Source organism: Silene latifolia, chromosome 11 (genome assembly GCF_048544455.1).
Source record: "Silene latifolia isolate original U9 population chromosome 11, ASM4854445v1, whole genome shotgun sequence".
In the NCBI taxonomy this organism is placed as follows: domain Eukaryota; kingdom Viridiplantae; phylum Streptophyta; class Magnoliopsida; order Caryophyllales; family Caryophyllaceae; genus Silene; species Silene latifolia.
Genome location: NC_133536.1, coordinates 48,816,666 through 48,833,097, shown reverse-complemented (window position 1 = coordinate 48,833,097; position 16,432 = coordinate 48,816,666). Strand labels below are relative to the sequence as shown.

The 16,432-nt window shown below is 34.8% G+C and overlaps 1 non-coding gene across 1 annotated transcript; it reads right to left on the bottom strand.

The window, feature by feature from the left end:
* LOC141615638 (small nucleolar RNA R71) lies at positions 1 to 107 on the bottom strand. Its single transcript, XR_012530048.1, has one exon. It is a non-coding gene; the product is annotated as a small nucleolar RNA R71 (small nucleolar RNA).
* Positions 108 to 16,432: the final 16,325 nt, after the last annotated feature.

Sequence of the window (16,432 nt, the reverse complement as noted above, 5' to 3'; positions counted from 1 at the left end):
ACTTTGATGAGCCAAATCACCGAATTCCGTCAACAAGCCCTTGAGAGCTTATATGAAGCTTGGGAGAGGTACAAAGAGTTGCAAAGACAATGCCCACATCATGGGTTGGATGCTTGGTTCCTAGCTATAACATTCTACAATGGATGTTGTGCCGAGTCCCGAACGATTCTCGATTCTGCCAACAATGGGCGGTTTGATAAAATTGACACCGATATTGCTCATGCCACAATTGAATCCACGGCGATCCATGACGCGCAATATATCAATTCCCGAAGTGTGACACGCAAGGGTAAGGAAGAATCTTCCGATAATCCCGTCTTGTTAGCTGAAATTGCCTTACTCCAACAACAATTAGCGGAACGAGATGCTAGGGATTCTCTTCAACAACTCAATGACATGTCCTCTACTTGTTAAATCATTGTTTGTGAAGGTTGCGGGGGGTGCGGGTCATTATGCCGCTCATTGCCAAGCTACTATGGAGGAGGTATGCGCTTATCAAACTTTTAGACAAAATTCATATCCACCAGGTACATTTTCAAATACGTATAACCCAAATTCAAGATTTTACCCGAATATATCTTATAAAAGTAATAATGTGCTTAACCCTAGACCTCAACCCCAACCACAACAACAAAATGCTTATATTCCACAACAACAAAAGTATAATTTCCCACCATGCTATCAAAGTCAAAACAAACAATAAAGGCCACCTCAACAAAATTACCAACAAAATCAAAGTCCACCACCTCAAAATGGCCAACAAAACAATCAAGGAGGGGGTAAACTTGAGGCCTTGGTAACGCAAATGGCTAAGATCCAATCAAAAATTTTGGCTCAACTACAAAAGAGTAATCATTCTCACAATGCCGCAATCAAAATGTTAGAGCAACAAATGGCTCAACTAGCCTCATCAAGCTCTGAAAGAAAAAAGGGTCAATTACCACCTCAAGGTGAGCAACCACATGCTACCCTCAATGCCATAACCTTGAGAAGTGGTACGAAATATGATGAGCCACCCATGCCCAAGGAAGATGAGGAGGTACTTGTTGAGTTGGAGATTTCTCCTAATGGTAAGAAAGGTGAGGATATTCCAAAAAAGGTGGATGATCCGATCGTGGTTGAAGAAGTCAAAGATGTGGATGATGCTCCTCCAAAGAAGGTTATTGAAATAAAAGTGCCAGAAAAAGTCAAAGTGCCTTTCCCTCATAGATTGGCAAAGCATCAAAAGAATTCTCAATTCGGTAAGTTCATGGAAGTTGTGAAGAATCTCCAGGTAACCGTTCCTTTTGCCGAATTAATTAATCAAATCCCATCTTATACTAAGTTCATGAAAGACATTTTAACTAATAAGAGGACTTTTGACGAAGTTGAAATAATAGCCTTCACCACCGAGGTTAGTGCTCTTTTGCAAAACAAGTTCCCTCCTAAGTTAAAAGATCCCGGCAGTTTTTCCATTCCATGCACAATTGACACCTATCAAATTGATAAAGCTTTATTTGATTTAGGTGCTAGTGTGAGTGTAATTCCTTACTCTATTTGTGCTAAACTTAATATGGGAATCTTAAAATGTACTAGTGTCACATTGCAAATGGCGGATCCTTCTATAAAACGCTCTTTGGGAGTTTTGGAGGATGTTCCCATGAAGGTTGGTAAGTTTTTCATTCCGGTTGATTTTATTGTTCTTGACATGGCCAAAGATGACCAAATCCCAATCATTTTGGGAAGACCCGTTTTACATACCGCGGAGACGGTAATTGATGTCAAGAATGGTAAAATCACATTGGAAGTGGGTGACGATAAGGTCACATACAATTTGAATAGTGCCATGAAGAGTCCTATGATAGAAGAGTCTTGTTATTCTATTGATGTTTTGGATGTTTTTGACATTATCATAGAATACTCTACACCTCGATCTTTTTATCTAAAGATCCCTTGGAGGCACTCTTGCTATTAGAATCATTTGCAGGTGATGATGATATTGGAAATGAGGAGATAGATGCTTTGGAGCATGAATTGGATAGAGAAGAGCTATCAATGGAGAAAAGCTCACCCTTTATAGGTTTGGTTTCTACACCTCAAGACCTTGAGGTACAAAAATCCGAATTTAAACCCCTCCCCTCCGATTTGAGGTATGCTTTTCTAGATGATGAGGAGATGTGTCCGGTAATTGTTAGTGCTAAATTGAGTGACTGTAATACCCCGTAATTTAATAAGTATTTATAAGAATTATTTATGTGATTTTAATAATTAATTAAAAGACATTTATATTAATAATTGCAAATAAGATGGTAACTAATAATAAAGTAATGGACGAGTCAGGAAGATGTGTTGGACTGAGTATTTAAAGTATACTAATAATAATAATAATAATAATAATAATAATAATAATAATAATAATAATAATAATAATAATAATAATAATAATAATAATCGTATTTGTATACTAGAAATAATATGGTAATTATATAGTTTCCTAATTGCTTCCTTATACCTATGACCTACCTATATAAATAGACTTTATTCATCATAAAACACAAATAATTCACATAAGAGAAAAGAGAAGGAACAACTAGCTAGGAGATCGTCACAAGGTAATTTTCTTATCGTCTCATGACATACTCACCTTAAGACTAATATAACTCGTTAAATAGACAACCGTTGACCGACCCGAGACTATGACATTGACCGTGGGACACCAAGGATAACTGTTGACCTCCGGTTACCACCTTAGACTGGCAGGAAAAGGGTGTTTGACGGGGTTGTTAATGGGTGGTTATTACATGTGGGTTACACGGTTTACATAGTTTTGAACCCTTATTCGGGACGTGAGTCACCTGGGCTTGGTAGGGATGGGTCAGGGTGGTTGGTTCGACCATATTAGTGGGTGTTGGGGTGGTAAGGGTGGTGGTTTATGCAGGTGGTTGGCTGGAAAAACGTGAAACAGGGGAAAACAGAGGGTTGTGGGTTGTTGATTGAAACCGTGAAGTTGAGGGATGCTGGGACCACCGTAGCTCGACTAGAACTGGCCAGGGGGAGGTGGCGCTGCTTTTGGGACCACCTTGGGTCAGTCAGGGACCACCGTGGAGGCTGACTAGTGGCGTAATGTGGCTAGTAGGTGGTATCGTGGGATTTGGTGTGGTGGTTGTTGTTGGTGTCGGATGCACGGGGAAGCTAGGGCGTGGTTGTTCGACTATAAGTAGCGGTGTTTGCTGGTGTTTGGCGTGAGGCTGGGTTGTCAGAGGTGGCCACGATGGTAGTCAGTGGTAGTGTTTGTGGATTGTTGCGGGTTGGTTATTGAGGGTGTTGTGTTTATTGGGTGTTGTATTGGTTAGGTGTATCATATATGATGTGGGTTTGTTGTGAAAGAGTTATCACGAGTTGAGTCTCGGGTTTTTGTAATTTAATCGGGTTTTAGAATATCGTTATATTATAATTAATAATAAGTAATTAATGTATAATTGACATTGGATTATAAATAAAGTATAATTAATTAATATTGGATAAATTATTATTACTATTAGGTGACGGTCTTGTGAGGAGCTATTTTATTGGATTGCGTGATTGTAGTGCTTGCTCTCGAGGTAGGATAACTATCAACTTGTCTTGCTATTTAATTGATAAGAGAAATTGTGAAACTGTGTGGATAATTGCCATTGGATGAATTGTCGGAAGTGAATTATATGTCATAGAATTATATTTTGGTTATTGGTTTATTCATATTGCTTATTGGATACCTCAGATTCGGTCTGAGACGAGTTATGGTTATTGTTAGTATTACATATCTTTGAGTGGATACCTCAGCCTCGTGTTGAGATGGGTTATTGTTATTGTATTGTTATTGCTATATATCGTAATTGTTGGATACCTCAGTTTTATACTGGGATGGTGGATACCTCAACTTTGGTTGGGATGATGGATACTTCAACTTCGGTTGAAATGATGGATACCCCGGGCTAGGTATTGGCGGGATGAATGGGTGTTTCGGGTGATGAGCTCAGTTGTATTGGCATTATATATCATATCATTTCACTTTGACTTGTTGTTGGTTATTCCTACTCAACCTCGTGGTTGACAGTGTATTCGTGAACACCTGCGGTGAACCGTTTTATGGGGAGCAGATTTGACAGGTACTAATGATTAGCCGACTTTGGAGCATTGGATGAAAGCTTGACTTGGACCATAGTTGAAGTCTAGATCACATAGAATAATTATATCACTTTATTTGTTTCCACTGCGAATTGTAAATGTTTTTATATTAAGTTTTAGTGGGTTAAGTTGTAATAAACATGTAATCATTAAGTTTTTAATATAAAGTATTTTGGTGAGTTGGACTTTGTTATTCACTACCTCGGAAAACCGAGATGGTAACAGTCCTATTTATTTGGGAATGTCTAGCTAAAGGCTCCTGAATAAATGGGGGTGTTACAAAGTGGTATCAGAGCAAAACGATCCTCAGGCCTAACCAATGAACCTAATAATGAATATAGGATGTGTCTAATAAAATGAACCCGGGTAGAAACTGTTAGGTGCCCCTTTAGGCTTAGGGTGAGAAGGTACCCTCACTCCGAACCCCGGCCCTTCCAGTTTTGAACCGGTTACCTCGAGAGATAACTAAGAGCGGGGAAAATTAAAATAAATGTTGAGTATCTCTTAGGATTCATTGTTGACTTGAAGGTGTATTGTTTTTATTGATTGGATGTGTATTGTTGATGACCAGTGTTACGAGACGTAACCTTGATTTTAAGGAGGACGGGATGGATAAAATAATGATGTGATGTTGAATTGTTTTGATCATAAGCATGAAAGTCATTACAAATTGATATTGATTATGTGGTTGGATGTTGTGTGATAGTAGTATCATGTCTAGTGATATGCGGTTGTGTGAATCCCAAAGCCATGTTATTTAAAATATATTATAAAATGATTAAGCTTGTGATATGAATGCTTTAGAGTATATACTAGTCGTGTGTGAAAGTTTATTGACCAAGTTGTGTTGATATAGAAGTAGGAGGGTGTTAATAAGGGCTTGTGACCTAGTAAAAAGGAACCTAGAGCTGAACTTTATTTCGTCAAATTTTACCCCTATTTGATTTAGTTTCCATTTCACCTCCGTTTATCATACAAGGTTGATATTTTTATGAGTGATAACCCTATGAGTTATCTTACTAATACCATTGGTCTCATGTTTAAAAGTTTTATGGGTGGGGAGAAATAAATAATTTAGTGGACAGTGGTCAGAAAGTTCCTGTACAATGAAGTTTTCGACAAAGATTTTATAAAAATTCTCATTTAATATGTACTTAATATTTTTACCTAATTCCCACTCCAATATTTTAAGGACTAAAATATGTTTTCAAATTGATAAGCCCCGTTGTAATTTGAATTTTTGACAATTAATAGTGATTTTTATAAGTGACCTAAAATTTTTAACTTTTTGCTGATCGGTTTTGTTTCTACCCACTGAATTGTAAAATCTTTATAAATTGATTATTCGAGATTTGGACTTGATTCTTTTTCTCATACTTTAAAAACTCTTTATATTATCTGTAAAATATGAAAACTCAACGTGGAATGTAATGGTTAATTAATGGTGAATTTTGAAAGTTACAGCTTGACCTTAATTTTCGAAAACGCGAGTTTCACAAGAAAACAAATTTAGTGTAAATGTTTTCTCAAATCTTAACTTATTTTAGTTGAGAGATATGAGTGGATATGGGGGACCTAATGGGTAGAATTGACCATACCTTATCTTTGCAAGTATAGAATGTTTAAAGTGTTGAGCCATCTTACCTCGGATAGAAACTTACGTTGCCTTGTTCTACCTTTTATAGAACCATGCCACCAAAGAGATATACACCCTCTACCATGTCCCAAGAGGAGGTTGACCGTTTGATATCTATGAATGAGGATTTGACTGCGGCTCTGAAGGCTAAAGGGTCAGTTCAGGATCCAGCAAAGATGAGTGCTAATATTGCAAGACATAACCCGACGAAGTACGATGGATTAGGTGAACCATCCTTACTAGGAGATTGACATAGGGAGTTTGATAACCTTTTTGAGTTGTTAGGATGTCCTGCAGAGCTGCAAGTAGACCAAGCGGCTTACTATTTGAGGGGAAAAGCGGGTTTGTGGTGGAATCGTAATAAGGAGGGCATAAGGGAAGCTTGGAGGGAGAGTGAAGAACCTTTATCTCTTGGAGGGGTTTCAAGGAGAATATGAGAGCTATATTTGTACCAGAACATATTAGGAGTAAGATGAGAGCTGAATTTGATTCTTTCAAGATGATTGAGGAGATGACAGTAGAGACTTATTATAACAGGTTTATGGAATTGTCAGAATATGTAGCTGATTTGAATTTTAGTGATGAGATGTTGGCACTTAGATTTGAAAAAGGATTAACAACCACTATTAAGAAGAGGCTTGCAGCTGGTCAGCCAAGTACCATGGATGATGTTTACCAGCGAGCTGGGCACGCAGAGAGGATTGCTGACATGTTACAGGAAGAGAAGAAGGAGAGGAAAGAGAAGGGTGAGAAAAGAAAGTCAAAGAATACGAGTGGGAGTGAAGGAGAAGGCAAGAAGCAGAATATAAACCAGTTTCGGTCCTATGCCCCAGAAGGAGTATCATTAGGGGGGAATTACAGCGGTGGGGGAGGCCAATCCAATTTTAGTTCGCCAAGTTTAAGTAGATGTTTCAGGTGTGGAAAAATGGGTCATAAGGCCGTGTCTTGCAGGGTATTTAGGGGTAATCAAAGTAACAGTTATGGAAACGGAAATAGCGATTATGGAGTGGGAAACCAAGGGCTTTATCAAACCCCAATGTCAAGTATTGGAAGTAATAGGAATCCGGGACAGTGGACTAATCACAGAAGCTATAGCAATAGGCAAGGCAAAGAGTTGATCAGAGTAATGGTGGGGAAGACATTTGGAACAACTAGCACCGTACAAGGGAGTGGGGGAGAAGAGTAACTAGTGTTTATTAGGAGGAGTAGAGTCTTATCCTTTATATTATTGTTAAGTTTTTAGCAGTTTAATAAAGTAGTCGTAGTTCCGAAACTTCGGGACGAAGTTTTTTTTTTTTTTGGGGGGGGGGATGTGACACCTCGTGTTTTGAGTTTATTTTGTGATATATTTTCATGTTTTGAATTAGTTTTGTGATACATTTTGATAAGTATGATATGATTTGGTAATGTTTAAGTAAGTTAATTATGTTGCAATGATCATAAGTGGAAAGAGGCTTAGTTGTGCGGATGTTTGTAAATTGTTGTTGTAATAGTTATAGGCGAACTTCGGGACGAAGTTCATTTTAAGGGGGGAAGACTGTAATACCCCGTAATTCAATAAGTATTTATAAGAATTATTTATGTGATTTTAATAATTAATTAAAAGACATTTATATTAATAATTGCAAATAAGATGGTAACTAATAATTGTTGGAATATGTGTCCTCCGACAATAATGTGATCACAACTGTCGATCATGATGATCACATGTTTAAGTCTCATTTTTAAGAATACATGTGGGAAGTAATATTTTACTGTCAACTGGTCTACACATATCGGTAATGATTGGCTGACTAGAGTTTGACATTACTGTCGTGCGACGTTGGTGATCAGTTGATCCCCTTAGGTCATACCTAAAGGGTAACACTCTTAATTGAATATTTAATTGGTCGTATGACGATACGAGTCAATTAAATTACTTAAAATTGACGGACGATTTTGGAAGTAATATTTACGTATCTCATTATAATTTGATTAAATAAGATACGGTCTAAGTGATCGAATTGTTTTATTACTTAGATGAAATTATTGTTTACGGAAACAATTGAATTTGAATGAATAATTTATTATAAATACAAGATGTTGTGATTTATAATTGGTAAATCTTTTTGGTACAAGTAATTATGAATTATTAAGTCGATTTTGTACATGACGTATTTTTATTAATACGTTGATTTTTAATATGTTAAAAATGCATAACAATTTTACATGACTTGTGACATGTGACAAATTGATAAATTGACAAAGATAAAATGGAATCCATTTTATCTTATATTGACCGAAATGGAGGGTGATTTAGGCTAAATATTGTGTTAATTAATTTTTAAGTGGAAAGCATAATCATTTACCTAAATACTAGCCATGCATACCTAGTTACTCTTGTGAAGAACACCTTGGTCATGCATTGGCCCCTTTACCCTCCCCCTACCCGGTTTTCCTAGTGCAAAGGCCAAAGAGTTTTTTCTCTTATTTTACCTAATATACACTACATGAATAACTAGTGTATTATTCATTCTAACACACATCTAAAAATATAGAGTTTTAGAGAGATAAAAATTACTCCAATATTCCTCCCTCTTGACCGAAATATCAAGAGGATAAAACAATAGTTTTGTGTCATTTTTAGTTAAAATTAATATTGTTCTAGTATAAATAATATTAATTTTTAAGAAGTTATCTTGGGTATAATTCCTTGGGAGGGATTCTAAGCTTGAATCCTTTGTTCATCCAATATTAGGAAGCTCAAGAACAAGTGAGTAGGAGAACTCATTTGTGCCCATTTATCCGATTTCTCAATGTAAGGAAAAAGATTTCTTCTTTATCTTTTATGTTTGCATGCATAAGATCCAAATTAATTTTATGATTAAATTAAATTGTAACATATAAGAATATGTTGAGTATAATGAGATATAGATTTTTAACAAGTGGTATCAAGAGCCTTAGGTTGTTTGCATGCAAATCGGTTATAGTTTTTCCGAGTTATACGATTAACAAATAAAATTTATAAATTTGTGTTTATTATGATATATCACGAAATCAATTATGCATGATAAAGTTTCTGGTCCTAAAATGTATTTAGGATTTTTTGGTTAATTTATGGATTTTTATTGTTCATTTTGTATAATAATGGCATTAAAATGTGATTTTATGATAAAAATGTCATTTTTGGACTAAAATTAGCTAAACTTCGATTTTTCTAGTGGTTTTTGGATATGTTTTCACATATATTATCTTTTGATGACATGTAAATTTTCATAATTTTATGAGTTCTTATGCTCAAAATATGGATTTTTCAAGATAAAATCGAATTTAAATTGAAAAATAGGTTAATATGAGTTATATTTCGAATCTGGTCATAGAAGTCTAGTATGTTGTCACATGCAATTTTACAAGATGTGTGTAAACTATTTGGCTATAATGAAGTCTTTATGCATGATTTATGAATTTTTGATGAAAAATAACATAAATAGTGACTTTAATTAGTATAAATTGCTAAAACATACTTCATGACTAAAGAAAAACGTCACATATTGAATTTTATCATATATTTCAGATCTAAAATTTAAAAGTTGATAAATATAATTTTTCTCTTATTTTTATGATTATAATTGATAAATTCGGTAAACCGCAACATTGTTTTTCTCGATAATTTTTGAAATTTTAACCTAAGTTTTTTTGAACATTATGAGTGTCATGGTATTTTTTTCAGAATGTTCATGAGTTTAAATTTCAAATTTCAAATTTATTTGAAATTTTTGTGATTTATTTGAAGTTTATGGCATTATTTTGTAATTTTAAGTCCTTTTATGAACAATATTAAGAAATATAAGTTAATTATAGTCAATATGTTAGTGGAGACTAATTTTGAGTCCTAAGCTGGTTAGGGTAATTAACTAATACATAAATATGACTTTATGTAATTTATTGTGATTTTAAAAGGTTGAATCACGCAAATCCGTAAAAACCATTTAATATACGATATTGGCTCCTTAAAGGCGATTTAGCACATATTTGGGCATGTTCATACATATTATAATGCTGCATTTTATTTATGATTGTCATAATTTTATTTTATGTAATTTTTGAATTATGTAATTTTACTTAGTATGGCCTTAGTTTTTAATTGATATTACCCGAAATGTATGGGAATATCGATTTGGTTGTAATTTATTGTGATCTCGAATCACCGTTTTGTAATTTAATAGATTTATTTTTATTTTAATTACAAATGTATAATAGGAAATTATGTAATTTGTTATGTAATTTATTTATTCCGGAGATCCTTGAAGACGATGCCACTTAAGAAGGCGATCCATTAAAGACGGTGTTACCTCGAGATGCGTGCCAAGACCGAAGTTCAAGGGACCAAAGGAGTTGGTTTCCGAATATGTAATAGTTAATTAGATTTACTAATTTAGGATGACCATACTAGGATTTCATTTATGCTTTGCATTTTATTTATATGTTGCATGCATCTCTAAATCGCCATAACTAAAACATGCATTATCATTTTAATCGAGTATATCGACCGTGTCAATTACAATTATCGTAGTTCACCGCTTTAGTTCACTTAAAACGTGATAGATAATAAATTGACATGACCTCTCGCTAAAAATAAACAATTGAGACATAGCCTTACCAAAAGGTAGAAACCATGAAAACCTATTTCGTGAGGAGTGCACTCGGCCACACCGGGGTACAAACCTTGTTATGTAGGGGAAGTGGGTGATAAATGTCTATCCACCGAGTTTATGTTAATAAAGGGTATTTCGGCACACCGTGTCCTAAGTTAATATAAATTTGGATCATGGACACATTTATTCGAAATTTGGGTTGAACTCAACGAAAATATTCACGACGATTTCCGGATGTGTTTCGGGCTAGAGATAAATATTAATGTAATTTTATCGACCAAGAATTCTAAAAGTAGAATCGATTAAAAGGTTAATCCACCAAGTTATGTTAATAAAGGGTATTTCGGCACACCATGCCCTAAGTTGATATGAATTTGGGTCTTGGAATCATTTATCAAGTTGGGTAGAGGTCACTAGATAAATGCAATAAAACTTGTTTATATTAAATTTACAAGCATTATTATTTTGAAAACGACATATGTTTTATTCCTTCTATTTTTTGTTTTGTAGACCACTCTTATTTCTCATAACAAATGGCCACTCCAAACACCAACGCCACACCTCTCATTAATGCTTCATGGTTCCGATCCTTCATGGATCGTTGTAAACTTGAAAAGAATGGGTCAAATTTCTCCGATTGGGATGCCCAACTCAAATTAGCCGCCCAAGGTGACGACAAGCTTCGTTACCTTACCGAGGCCTCTCCACCCGAACCTAATGCTAGGTCGAGTGCCGCCACTAGGGAAGCATATAAGGCTTACCACAAGGAGTCCGCCGCAATGAAAAATGTGTTGATTTTTGCGATGGAGGCGGATCTCCAAAGGAGAGCCTTTAAAATGGGCACCGCTAATGAAATCTATTCCAAGCTTGTGACAATGTTTTCACAAACTCCGAGGATCGTCGAATATGAGGCGGCCGCGACATTCTTTGATCTCGACTTTAAGGAGGGCCAAAAGGTTAGCCCTCACGTGCTCAAATTTGTGGAGCTAGTCGAGACTTTGAAGATTCAAAAGGTTGAAATCCCCAAAGAGCTCATTGTAGATAGGATTCTACACTCCTTATCCAAAATCAAAGCGTATGTTCAATTCCGGATGAATTTTAACATGCAAGATAACGACGTGTCTCTTGAAGAGTTGTACAAGTTACTTGTGCAAGCCGAAAGAGACATGGGGTATGTTAACCCACCTAAAGACGTGCTTAACATAAGCACCAAGAGCAAGGGGAAGTTCAAAAAGAATGGGAAGAAGGGTAAGAAGCAAGCTCCCACTTTCACCAAGGCTAAGACTTTTGAAGCTAGCACTTCCAAAACCAAGAAGGGTCCTCTTGATAAATGTCATTATTGTAATGGTGTTGGACATTGGAAAAAGAATTGTTCCAAGTATCTTGGTGACATCAAAACTGGAAAGATCACTCCAGTAGGTAAATGACTATCCTTTCTTTTATGTTTCTAATTCAACTATGGTATTGTGATACAAAGTTGTGATAATGTATCCCCTTTTTATTGTAAATACGGCCTCCACCAAGCAAGGACAAGGGAAAGGAAAACCAAGCTTGAGAAATCATCAAGAAGCTAGGAGTAGCTTCCATGAAGCTTGGGTTTTTATTGTCTTATTTTAATTTATGTTTCGGATTTTTAGAACTATTTTGATTTCCGTGTTCGACATGGAAATGATTGATCCTTTCTAAACAATTGTTGTATTTTGGATTATGGTGGCTTGGTTTGCAACCCAAGTCACCCCTTTTATCGTATTTTCTTTGTTCTAAAAATTCGTCTTTATATGCTTGCACATAGAAATATATGATATCATCCACTTAAAGTGATCTAATAGACAACTATAATGATGGGATTCATTATATGTCCACAAGCTTAAGGCTTGTGCATGATCAATTATGAAGTGATGTTGAGTTGATGAACTCTCTTAAAGGAATGTCAATCACCAAGTACACTTATCAAATCTAAAACAATTAGTCAACCTATGAGATAGTCCTCCTTATACTTCAAAAATCATTATTTGTGTCTCATAAGCTATCTTTGAATCTCTAGTGTATTTATTCTAAAGATAGAGTGGGAGAAAAATGAAGACACAAAGAACACAAAGCAAATTTGTATACTTGTGTAAATGAGATCTACGCAAGAAAGAATGATTTGTATACCTATATAGATAGTGTACACGAATAGATGAGATCTATGGTCTCGAATAAATGAAATCTACATGACAAAAGACACCAAGTGAAGTAATCAAAAGAATATGTTCTCAAGATTACTACACGAGGAGACCAAAAGAAAGTTTTGGAAGAAGAATGACTAATGTAAAGACTTATCAAGAGATTTGACTAGTTTATGAACAACATTTGACCAAGATTTTTTAATATTGATATTTACTTAAGAGCCTAAATGAAACAAAGTTGCATCCTCGAAAGTAAATGTGATTTATGACTAAAAGTTGCAAAGAAAGATATGCCGATATCTACAAAAGCTAAATTAATTGTTAACCACGCTAGTGTCATTACTTAACCTCATTATGAAATGAAATGGTTAAACCTCCTTCCGAAAAGGGTATTTTTAGAAGGACGTGTATTAGATGTAATTCACATTTAAATAATGACATTGCTACGCATCATTATTAAAATGAATGAGTTAGAGATTAAAATCTCTTTCCATAAGTTTAAGACTGAAACCATTTCAAAATAGGTATTTTGAAAGGATATGCTGGGAACATATATGGTTTTATCTTAATAACTTGGCAAAGCAAAATATATTTCAATTCTTGAAATGTTTCGATTGAGTAATCAATTGCGAAACATGTGGAATTAAGTGGGAGTTGGAAATTATCATGTGAAGACATGGAATTTAGTGGGAGCAATCATCTTGTAAAAATTTATAACTCATTACTCATTGAGAATGACGAGCTAAAACTATCTTTCACAAAGATATGTTTGAGTTTTCAATTCTTGATGAAAATGGACTATGATGAATCCAATCACATCATGAGATGTTGGATAGGTATTGAGATATACACATCGAATCAACGAGAAACGTAAGGTTATTCATGTCAATGAAAATGGAATTGCCATTAGCAGTCATGGTCGTTCATTGAACCTAAGAATGGTTGATCACATGATTATTAATTACTAATGTTTCCGCCATTAGAATAATCATGCACATGTCCAATAATGAATCATATGCATAAGAGCATGATGAATCATTGGCAAGCCATAGAAGAATCGTCATGAATTCTCGAGGAGAACTAATGAGCGATTCCAGTGTTGGACAGAACACTCTATTATGTGACAAGAGGTTGCACATATTGAAGTTCGAAAACACGTAAGGATTTATGAAAATCATAAGCTATTCAAGCTAAAAGGAGAAATAAGAAGTTACTCAGAACTAATATTTTCTAATATGCTAGGACTTATGAGAAGTGCTAGGCTAATCATCTTGACAATTGTTGCAAGACCCTACAAAACGTATACCTAGTGCATTGTGAGTTGAGTTATATCATCCACCACAAATTCGTTGGTTATGAGATAAACAACAAGAAAGTTCTTTCAAAATAAAGAACTCAAACCTAGGTTGAGAACCTATATGTGTACTTGGTAAGGTTCATGCTATGAGAGATAACATGAATATAAAGGAAAATGGAATATAAGAAGTTTGAACACATGGACACATGGTATGTTGAACTTCTATTGCAATCGACTAGTGTTTACACACTTACGATGTACATCACAAGGTTGCAATATGGTATTGGCTACCCGAATGTGATGTCGACATTCGTCGTTTGAGTTATTATTAACTCACCTTATACTTTGTTACATCCAAACGGATTGTATAGACAATTGAATCCCGTTAAAGTGAACACGGATTAACATAGTATTCGCCCATAGTCACTTGGATGAGGTGACGTCTCGAAGTGACTAGAGTGTGATGCGATTGATAGCAAGTTCAAGTGCCATGGAGTCATGTGTGATGACTAGTCGATCACATAGGCAGACTGTTAGGAACACTTTGTCGGGCCTTATGACCGCTTATAGAGTTCTGGCAAATTTATATAGCCTGGTCGTGGCGAGAGCTACTATAGTATTCTAATGAGTCGATTCTTTTGACTAAAGACTGCTCGCCTAAGATGGCGCAGTTTCAGATTAACTTTGATTTGTGTTACTAAGACCTTCGTAAATGGGGTCAAATGGGCATATTTTGGGTTATGATGGCTGTGGCTAGTCGAAGGGAATGAGTGCGATAGGAATTGTCCACCCCTTGTCAGGGTTATAACAATATCTCAGGGCCACTCGAGGAGTAATGAACTGGAAATGCATGGCCACGCTCGGAAGGTATCTATGGTAGATAATTCCGGTCAATCAGTTATTCTCCAGATCGAGGAAACCACTCTCGATATGATCACTTGCAAGTACGACCTGAAACACACCTTGCATTGAGTGGGAGATAGTAATAGGACAAGAGAATTGGTGACGCACACTTATCGAGGACAAGTGGGAGATTGTTGGAATATGTGTCCTCCGACAATAATGCGATCACAACTGTCGATCATGATGATCACATGTTTAAGTCTCATTTTTAAGAATACATGTGGGAAGTAATATTTTACTGTCAACTGGTCCACACATATCGGTAATGATTGGCTGACTAGAGTTTGACATTACTGTCGTGCGACGGTGGTGATCAGTTGATCCCCTTAGGTCATACCTAAAGGGTAACACTCTTAATTGAATATTTAATTGGTCGTATGACGATACGAGTCAATTAAATTACTTAAAATTGACGGACGATTTTGGAAGTAATATTTACGTATCACATTATAATTTGATTAAATAAGATACGGTCTAAGTGATCGAATTGTTTTATTACTTAGATGAAATTATTGTTTACGGAAACAATTGAATTTGAATGAATAATTTATTATAAATACAAGATGTTGTGATTTATAATTGGTAAATCTTTTTGGTACAAGTAATTATGAATTACTAAGTCGATTTTGTACATGACGTATTTTTATTAATACGTTGATTTTTAATATGTTAAAAATGCATAACAATTTTACATGACTTGTGACATGTGACAAATTGATAAATTGACAAAGATAAAATGGAATCCATTTTTTCTTATATTGACCGAAATGGAGGGTGATTTAGGCTAAATATTGTGTTAATTAATTTTTAAGTGGAAAGCATAATCATTTACCTAAATACTATCCATGCATACCTAGTTACTCTTGTGAAGAACACCTTGGTCATGCATTGGCCCCTTTACCCTCCCCCTACCCGGTTTTCCTAGTGAAAAGGCCAAAGGTTTTTTTCTCTTATTTTACCTAATATACACTACATGAATAACTAGTGTATTATTCATTCTAACACACATCTAAAAATATAGAGTTTTAGAGAGATAAAAATTACTCCAATATTCCTCCCTCTTGACCGAAATATCAAGAGGAGAAAACAATAGTTTTGTGTCATTTTTAGTTAAAATTAATATTGTTCTAGTATATATAATATTAATTTTTAAGAAGTTATCTTGGGTATAATTCCCTGGGAGGGATTCTAAGCTTGAATCCTTTGTTCATCCAATATTAGGAAGCTCAAGAACAAGTGAGTAGGAGAACTCATTTGTGCCCATTTATCCGATTTCTCAATGTAAGGAAAAAGATTTATTCTTTATCTTTATTTATGTTTGCATCCATAAGATCCAAATTAATTTTATGATTAAATTAAATTGTAACATATAAGAATATGTTGAGTATAATGAGATATAGATTTCTAACAATAATAAAGTAATGGACCAGTCAGGAAGATGTGTTGGACTGAGTATTTAAAGTATAATAATAATAATAATAATAATAATAATAACAATAATAATAATAAAAACAACAATAATAATAATAATAATAATAATAATAATACTAATAATCGTATTTGGATACTAGAAATAATATGTTAATTATATAGTTTCCTAATTTCTTCCTTATATCTATGACCTACCTATATAAATAGACTTTATTGA